The sequence below is a fragment of the Hordeum vulgare genome, chromosome 7H (assembly GCF_904849725.1).
Source record: "Hordeum vulgare subsp. vulgare chromosome 7H, MorexV3_pseudomolecules_assembly, whole genome shotgun sequence".
NCBI lineage: Eukaryota > Viridiplantae > Streptophyta > Magnoliopsida > Poales > Poaceae > Hordeum > Hordeum vulgare.
Window position 1 is genome coordinate 15,744,039 of NC_058524.1, and position 8,639 is coordinate 15,752,677.

General features: G+C 42.8%; 1 long non-coding RNA gene across 6 annotated transcripts in view; it reads left to right on the top strand.

Moving 5' to 3' along the window:
- LOC123410846 overlaps window positions 1-8,359 on the top strand; it is a 49,703-nt gene extending 41,344 nt beyond the window's left edge. For all 6 annotated transcript variants that reach the window (XR_006613110.1, XR_006613113.1, XR_006613109.1 and 3 more), the window contains one exon: window positions 7,929-8,359. This is a non-coding gene — a long non-coding RNA (uncharacterized LOC123410846). The remainder of the gene's footprint in view (window positions 1-7,928) is intronic.
- The last annotated feature ends 280 nt before the right edge of the window (window positions 8,360-8,639 follow it).

Below are 8,639 nucleotides of genomic sequence, written 5' to 3' on the forward strand. Positions count from 1 at the left end.
AGGACGCCCATGGGGCGGTGGTGAAGCGCAAGGCAAGGCTGGTGGCTAAGGGGTACGTCCAAGTCCAGGGAGTGCACTTCGAAGATGTGTTCGCATTGGTGGCGCGGACGGACTCGATGCGCGTCCTGATCGGCCTCGCCGTGCACCACGCCTGACCGGTTCACCGCATGGACATCAAGTCCGCGTTTCTGAACGCCGACCTACAGGAAGAGGTCTACGTCGTCCAGCCACTAGGGTACACTGTGCCCGACAAGGAGGAGAAGGTGTTGCGCCTCCGAAAGGCGTTGTACGGGCTTCGACAAGCACCGACGGATCACACTGTGCCAGGCTGCCTACGCCAAGAAGTTGCTGGAGCGAGCTCGAATGGACGACTGCTACCCCGGGAACGTGCCAATGGAGGCGCGAGTGAAGTTGAGCCGGGACAGCAAGGACAAGCCGGCGGATAATACCCTCTACCGGAGCATTATCGGGGGTTTGTCGTACCTTGCATACGAGGCCTGATATCTCTTTTGCCGTCGGCTACTTGAGCCGGTTCATGGAGGCACCGGCCTCAGATCACTTCACGGCGGTGAAGCGACTACTGAAGTACATCGCCGACACGCTGGACCACAGCTGCGCCTACGTACACGAGAAGGGCAAGCCAAGCTCACTGGGTACAGTGACTCGGACCACGTCGGCGACGTAGACGAAAAGAGGAGCACGACGGGAGTGTTCTTCTTCCTTGGGGCGTGTGGTGGCTATCTCCTCATGTGAGGCCGACTACATGGCCTCCACTACTGCTGCTTGCCAGGGCATTTGGCTAGCTTGGCTGGTCGGAGAGATTCTCAACAAGAAGATCAAACAGCCGAAGCTACTGGTCGACAATAAGTCGGACATCTCCTTGTCGAAGAACCCCATCTTCCATGATCGAAGCAAACACATCGACTTGCGGTATCACTTCATCTGCGAGTGCGTGGAGGAGGGGCGCATCTACATCGACTACATCAACACCTCCAACCAACTCGCTGACATTCTCACGAAGGCGCTCGGACAGATCCAGTTCCTGGAGCTGAGGGGGAAGATCGACATGTCAAATAATTAATCAGGAGGCGGCAAGATTAGGGGGGTGATGTGTTAGCTAACCTAGTCGTCAAGAATAAACGTTAGCTAGTTAGTTTTGTTTCAGCTTAGTTGGGTCGCGGTTTGTGCGTGCCTTTGCATGTAGGCTGCATGGGCCTGTAGCACGATGTGACCACGTCACCTTAGGGCCATGCGTTTCACTCGGGTGGTTTGCATGATACGGTCTCATGGGATGGCGCGAGTCGTCAGGATTATGGCGCGAGTCGTCAGGATTATGGCGCGATGGTAGGAAACTACCAGCCACTCCGTTTCCCTTATGTACTGAATATAAATAGTGGAAGAAAAAACGAGAAAAGTTGCTCACTTGAACGCATGCAAATCCTCTGTCGCTCTCTCTGTGATCCAGCAGTTAGCGTTGTAATTCCCCGACAAATTGAAATCATGCACAAATTCCCACACTCAACATAATATCCGGTCTAGATGCACAAAGGTAAAGCAGAGAGCCGATCACAGAGCGATACACCTTTTGACCCACATATTTACCATTGGGATCGAGGTCAAGATGGCAGTTGAGAGGCATGGGAGTGTTGGCCTTGGCTGGTTTGAGATCATCCATCTTGAACCTTTTGAGCATGTCTTAAGTGTATTTGTCTTGATTGATGAAGGTTCCTTGACTTTGTTGCTTGACTTCGAATCTAAGGAAAAACTTTAACTCTCCCATCATATACATCTCAAACTCTTTAATCATTAGAGCAGCAAATTCTTCATTAAAAGCTTTGTTAGGAGAACCAAAGATAATATCATCAACATATAGTTGGCATATGAACAAGCTCCCCTTGACCTTCTTAGGAAAAAGAGTGGGGTCAATTTTCCCAACTTCAAAACCACGGTCATGTAACATCTCGGTAAGGTGCTCATACCACACACGTGGGGCTTGTTTAAGGCCATAGAGTGCCTTATCGAGAACATACACATGATTAGGGAACTTGGGATCCTCGAACCCTAGGGGTTGCTTGACATAAACCAACTCCTTAAGGGGACCATTAAGAAATGCACTCTTCACATCCATTTTGTATAGTTTGAAGTTATGATGAGAAGCAAATGCAAGCAACATGTGAATAGATTCAAGGCGAGCGACAAGAGCAAAGGTTTCACCGTAGTCGATACCCTCGACTTGGGAATAGCCTTGTGCTACCAATCTTGCATTGTTACGAGTGACGACACATTACCATCTTGCTTGTTCTTAAATATCCACTTTGTCCCAATGACATTGTGGTTCTCCTTTGGTCTTGGCACGAGTCGCCACACTTTGTTGCGCTCGAAGTTTTTGAGTTCTTAATGCATGGCTTCAACCCAATCCATGTCTTCGAGAGCCTCTTGTACCTTATACTTGTAGGCAGTAGTATTTCACCATCTTCATTTGTCTCCTCGGTTCCATTTCCAATGCGTAGTAAGTATTCTGTGAACCACTTGTCGTTTTGAGCACTCATGTTGTGCACAAGCTTCAAGTGACGCATTGAATTCCAAACCTGGGACCTTCGAAGTGATGCATCTACTATTTGTGCTCTTGTTCCCTTTCGCACAACAGGCAACACTTGCCTAAAATCCCCTCCAAATACGATTGTTTTTCCAACGAACGGAAGTTCTGGTCTGTCCATTATGTCCCGCATGCTTTTGTCCAGGGCCTCCACCGTTTGCCTCTTGGTCATAGATGCTTCATCCCAGATTATTAGCGATGCTGCTTTGAGTAGCTTGGCTGTCCCACTCTGTTTTGTGAATCCACAAATATCCCCATCATCTATTTTGAGTGGAATCTTGAACCTTGAGTGTGCGGTCCTCCCTCCGGGCATTATTGAAGCAGCAACGCCGGAAGTGGCTGTCGCCACAACAATATTGCCTTGCCCGCGTATTGTGGCCAAGAGCGCCCTATAAAGAAATGTTTTTCCCGTGCCTCCAGGTCCATCAACAAAGAATATTCCTCCTCTTTGGTGGTCAATTGCTGCTAGGATTTCGTCGTAGGCCTCCCTCTACTCGTTGTTTAGGTTCTTATGCAAAGATGTGTCCTCATGGTCCACCTTGATGGAGGTCTCCTCCATGATCTCCCTTGGTATGTCATCTGTCGTCTCGTGCTGTTGGTCTATCTCCGGAAGAGGATATGATTCTATGTCTTTTCCCATTGAGTGCAACATGTCTCTGATGTTTTTCAAAACCATTTGTTCGACGGTGTGTTTGCATTTGCAATTTCTACTATAGTCCTCTGACATTGCCTCAAGGTGTTTGTTCCAGAGGCTACGTACGTCGCTGGGCTCGCAAAAAACCAAGATTGTTGCGAATAGTCTTCGTAGCGATGATGGCATTTGAAACAATTCTGCTTCTGTCATGTAGTCATCCAATGTGCTATCTGCCTCAATGAGACCTCTTTTTTCTGCTGCTTCTCGAAAGGTTGGCATTACTTGTCCATTTACTGTTTGTAGGTCTTCGAAGCTTGTGGCCCCTGTCACGTGGTTTAGGAGGACTCGAAGATAGTATCGTTCTCCTTCAGCCGGGTGTGCCGATACTATCCTGCCGACCTCGAATACAGTGACTCGCTTCCTCTGTTTCCAAAACTTCCCTTGACTTTGCCAAGTATAATGTTCTGGAAACTCTCTATATAGTATGCCTCGTGCTTTCTCATATAAGCTGTTTGCTTCAAAGTATGCAGTCAACATTGATCTTTCCGTGCCTTCACGGTCGATAACATTCTGTATTTTTTCCATGCTATGATATGAAACCATGTGCATGTTTGGGAGATGTAGCTGAAGTTGCAGGACTGGTGGGTGCATTTTGCTTAGTTCGAAGCCATATATTCTCCACAATGCTTCAGGAGGTGTCACTCACCGCGCGTCTCTGTATTGCTTAATCTCATCGATTTCGACTTCGTTTGTATTGTCAGTTATAGATACAGAAGCTCGGTCATGACCCTTGTAGATGTACTTGAAGAGGTACTTAACGGCTTTAATTCTTGAGCACATCTCAACATTTATGTGACAGTTGAACATCCTTAAAAGATAGGGATTGTAAGGAACCACCCACCTGTTATCCAGTGGGCATTTTCGGACCATTACACACCTCCCGTCATTGCGTCTCCTATATATTGGGTAGGAGTCCTTGCCTTGAATTGTGGTTTCGTTGAATTGCCTTGGATAATTGTTCTTGCATGATGGACGATTTTTTGTGCATGGACAAAGTTTATTCAATGCACCACAAGGACCATTCATCATATGTTTGATCACCATTTTGTATAGCTCTGGGTACTTGTGCTTGTTAGGGAGCTCGGCAGAGATGATTCTGTCATACTGCTCCGGACATGTGTATTTGTATTTTCCAGTCATGATAAGTAAAAAGTGAGCATGCGGTAATCCCCTCTTTTGGAATTCTACTACATATGTATATGCTTGAACCTTTCCAAGAATTGACTTCTCAAATAGTTGCTTCTTCATTTCTTGTAATTTTGCCCTAAAAACACGAACGACAATGTCTGGACGATCTTGTGGTGTTTGTCCATTCTCTAGTTCACTTGTGATCTCCTCCCAGTTGGGATTGCAGGTCATTGTTAGGAATACGTCCGGCTTTCCAAATTTTCTAACCAATGCCATAGCATCTAGATACCGACGAAGTTTGTCTCGTGGCCCTCCAATAAATGATGAGGCTAGAATTCTTTGTTTTCCGACTGCATCTGCATTGTGTTGTCCAGCTTGAATGCTGTCTAGAAGGTCTTGGTATAGATCTGCTCTTATTTTCTTTTGATTATTCCAGATGTAGTCAAGTCTGGAGCTTTCAATCTTGATATATGTGTCTACAACAAACTGCTGAAAAAGCCGTCCGCCGTGTAAAATTGGGTTAAATATGCCTCGTCGTGTATGAAATTTATAGCGGTAGTATTCTCTCATGGTTACCCATAGGCCACTGATTGAGTCTGTGCAAACATTGCAATATAAAAAGTTAGTTTAGTAGTTAATATTGTATGAAAAATGAATTTTGAATATAATAGTATATGAATTTCTTACCTGGATCATCGTCATACCTGATATTATCAGCACCAATATCTTTGTCTCGTGTTTCCCTCTTTGGGATTTTCCTATGCCAACCCAGTTCAGCTCTTGGAAAGAATAGAGGGTACGATAACGGATCATAGCACCCGTAATATGACCGAATGTGCTCTTTTTCGTTATTGTTCCCATGTAATATTACATTTCGGTCATAAGTATCTTTTCTTTCATTTCCTTCAATCCACACTGCAGCTACCTCCGAATTGATTGACTCATTGTATGTTCTTTGGTCCAATCTTTGGTCAAGGTTTAAGACGAGTCTGTAGTCCTGAAGGTTTTCGGCTTGTCCCAAACTCCTAAACTGTTGAGAGTACGGGTTATCGCGTAGGATGTTTGTTATTATTCCAATCATATGCTTGTCTTGCTCGTACATTTCGTCATGACAACGGCGGTATCGATGCTCTAAGCTTGGATCATCATCGTAGAAGTATAGTTGTAGATGCTCTGGATCCGAGCAACTATTACCAAATGAATGTATGTTGTGATATATTTGACCATGTGCTCGAAAGGTGTAAATACCAGCCATTCGCATGTCAGTCGTGTCTTTGTCAAGTTGACAATATAAAGTTGTAAATGAGAAGTGCCCATTAAAAAATCTTATATTTTGCCGAAAATGCCGTGCATCAGACTCATTGCTTGTCCAAAGTCTCATTAGTTCAGGTGGTATATTGGGATTGGCTAGTCTTATCTGTCCTTTTCTACAACATAAACCCTTAGTTCCATACTTGAATTTGGTTGCATTGCAGAATCCACAATCTTCTTCTTTTTCGAGAACGTTTGTGCTTGTTGGTATGTTGTTGTAGACGAAATAATATGGATCAGGATTGAGACTTTCCTCATCATCTATGATTTCAATGTCCACTTCTCCATCCCACTCTGGTTTGATATGCAACATATAAAATTTAGTAAGTACTATTATAATTGTGCAAATTTATAGTAATAATTGTTTAAAGCATACCTTCACCGGTGAACACGTATTCATCTTCGTCCGTGTCTTCTTCAAATATGACTCCATCATTACCTGTGTTGTAATTTTTGATTATATATTTTGTTTGTATTGCCTAATAACATATATGTAATTGATAACATTACCGAGATCATCGTGGTAGATTGATTTTACCGCGACATCTATTTCCATAATACTTGCTTCTTGCTCATATATGATTCCATCATCACCTATTTAATAATTTATCATCATTTATTAACTGTTATTATTTAAAAATATTTATATGTAATTTAAGAACTTACAGTGATCATCATTGCATAATGATTGTATTCGTGCTTCCACATCTTTGATTGTTGCAAGCATGTTGGAGGAGGGTATATTTGGCCATAAATCCACTTCTGTTCGTGCATCTGTTTCTCTTATGCTTGGAAACATTGGGGAGGGGATGTCTGTCCAGAATAGATGGTTAGCTGTATAGACATATTTGTATTGACTTGGAATGTGAGTATTAATTTGGGATTATTACCATAAATCATGACTTGTGGCTGCTCTAGAGTTTGGTTGTTTTCATTGCAGTCTCCCATCATTGAAGCATCTTCTTTTGATGATATGGAAATAGTTTGTTTCCGTCTTTTTGTGAATTCTTCGTTACGACGGTGTAGCAACGCTTGCCTTTTTCCTGCTGCCACATGATCCCTGTATTTATAAGTAAATGTAGAAGTGCTGACGTCCTGTTCAGTTGCGACATATTCAGGATTCTCCATTGCTATTGAGTCTTTGGATGGTGTGTCCCGTTTCATTTGACGGTGAGCTACTACTTGTTTCATTCTTGCTTTCTTCTTTTCTGGTTTCATATTTTCATATCTTTGTTTTTCTTGTGCACGTTTTGCTGTCTTCTGTTCTGCTGTCTTTCTTGAATCTTTCTTTTGTTGATAGGCTTCACGGCGTTTTTTGAGTTTCTCCTGTTTTTCTTCATTCGTCATTCGTTGATACCGCTCTCTTTCTCTCTTTCTTATTTTTTCCTTAGTATCCATGATTTTAGGTTATGGCCCAAGTTTTTTCCTGCATGAGAGAAAGAAATATTTGTAATGCCATACATGATATTTTGTTTTGTGTGCATTGCATGTTAAAGTAAAATTGGATGCCATGAAGTTATATATACTTAAACAACCAAAATGGACTGAAAAACAATATAAAGTATTGAATATAAGTGTCTACAATTTCACTGATTGCAAAGCACGGAGCATTTAGTCTATGGGAAAGACAATCTTTCCTGCAAAGAATGGTGGAAACCTCCAGGTTCTGTTGATGGAAAGAGGAAAATAGACGCTGCAAATCCTGGTCCAGAAGATGCTGCCAAGCTTCTAAGGTAACTAATGGCCACTTTGATTGACAATTTCAACTATGAATTAACTAAACAAAAGCATGGCAAGCATGATAAATATGGTGTTCTCGGTGTTGTTTTGGTCCCTAAAAGGTCCATTCAAAATTATCATGTTATATGTGCAAGTTCACTGTTTTGATCATTTAAGCAGTGAACATTTCTTATATTTCAAGGTTTTTTATTTATGTTGTTCGCACAGCATCTCAGGTGGCACGAGCAACAACGGTTAAGCAGTATCCGTGCTATTCAAAAACCAAAGCTAGCCAGCAAATAGATGGATTTCTCAGGTTTGAACAATGCATGCCAAAGTTTATTTATTTCATGATTTTGTGTTGGTTCAGGAGTCTGGCATCATCTGTGATGGAGCTTTTGAGGGAATCAGGATTTGCACGTATGTCATCTGTCGTCTCGTGCTGTTGGTCTATTAACTGCCAAATCTGAACGTGAGTAGGACCATGGTGTGCTAGCCCAAGAATACTGTGAACGGAGAGATGAACTTCTTGGATCCCTGTATGACCTTGCAAAGCAAATTATAGAAGCAAAAATATCAGGTTTGGTCTAATTCTACGCCACTATTTTCTTAATGTTCTTCTTGTGCTTTTATAATTTGCAAGTTCATCATGTCTCTTAATTTCCTTGAGAACAACCAAAGCTAGCCAGCAAATAGATGGATTCCTAAGGTTTTAAACAATGCATGCCAAAGTTTATTTATTTCATGATTATGTGTTGCTTCAGGAGTCTGCATCATCTGTGATGGAGCTTTTGAGAGAATCAGGATCTGCAAGCATGCCAATGAAATCTAATCTATGGTCTCAGCTGGAAGGCCTCACAGATATGCTACTGGAGGGATATATTGGTCTATTAACTGCCAAATTTGAACATGGGCAGGACCATGGTGTGCTAAATACCTGTTGTAAAGCTGGCTTGACAAAGGCAGGTACTACAGGGCGACGTGTGAAATTGAGATGTTGATTGAACCAAAGGCTTGGGATTGTGTAAGATAACAATCACCTAGAGATAGTATTTTTAGAACCAACCGTGGCTGTCCCTAAGTAGGTTTTGGACTTCTGTAGGAATATAAATAGGACTTGGAGTCGTTGTACAGTATAATCTGATTCGTACACGGACATGCTTGACTGGCAAATTATCTGTAGCACCAACT